This window comes from Phalaenopsis equestris, unplaced genomic scaffold, assembly GCF_001263595.1.
Source record: "Phalaenopsis equestris unplaced genomic scaffold, ASM126359v1 Scaffold000002, whole genome shotgun sequence".
Classification (NCBI taxonomy): domain Eukaryota; kingdom Viridiplantae; phylum Streptophyta; class Magnoliopsida; order Asparagales; family Orchidaceae; genus Phalaenopsis; species Phalaenopsis equestris.
In genome coordinates this window covers 74,242,865-74,243,986 of record NW_018164444.1, presented here as the reverse complement: position 1 = coordinate 74,243,986, position 1,122 = coordinate 74,242,865, and positions in this window count along the sequence as shown.

Below are 1,122 nucleotides of genomic sequence, written 5' to 3'. Positions count from 1 at the left end.
TGCACTGTCAAATTTCTTGGGAACAGAAAGATCGTCACAATTCAAGACGATCTGGACAATCCTGAGTCAGCTACTTACAAGTCATAAGCAACGTGGAGCACGATCCTATAGACATCCATAACTCAAAGGAAGGTAGCCTAAAGACCAACGAGGCTACCCTCGAGGTCCTAGCTATCGACGGAGAGCTAGGTAAATATTTTCTGATGAGTGAAGCTTTTGATGCAGAACAGATGGAGCTGCTCATTCGGACCCTCCAAGAAAATTAGAATCTCTTCGCAGGGACGGTCGCTGATATGCCTGGCGTGTCGATCGATGTCGTCTGCCAGATAGAATATCAATCCATCAACTCGACTCATGAAGCAGAAGATCAGAAGCTCAGTCATGACGCTAGCAGGACCCATCTGAGAGTTGCGAAAGTTGGAAAAAGGCGGGTATTTTCAAGAAGTGCAGCATCCTACATGGGTCTCCAATGAGATGATCTTACAACTAACAAAAAATGAAGGATGTGTGTAGACTTCACCAACCTAAACAGCTTTCCCAAAAGACGCGTACCTGCTGCAGAGAATTGATGCACTAGTGAATTTGGCAGTCGACCACTGAGTCTTAAGCTTCCTCGACGTGTTTTTCGGCTATTATCAAATCAAGATGCATCCCACAGATGTTGAAAAAGTTTTTTTTGTTACATGTGAAGGGGTATATTGTTATAGTGTAATGTCTTTTAGGCTTAAGAATGTAGGGGCAACCTACAAACGTTTTATAGATATAGTTTTTGCTAATCCAAAAAGAAGAAATGTTGAAGTGTATGTTGATAATGTGCTAGTTAAGAGTCTGTTGGCCAAAAAACACATTGAGGATTTAAAAGAAACCTTCCAAATACTCAAAAAATTTAATATGAAATTAAACCCTCTGAAATGTATCTTTGGAGCGACAACAGGCAAGATCTTGCTAACCCCGGAAGGTATAAAAATTAATCTATAAAAGATTCAAGCACTACTCAACATGTCAGCTCCTAGAAACGTCAAGAAAATCCAGAGGCTGACCGGTCGAATCACAGGTTGAGCAGGTTCATTGTTAAATCAGGAGAAAATGTGCTCCATCCTTCAAGTACTCAGGAATGCGCAC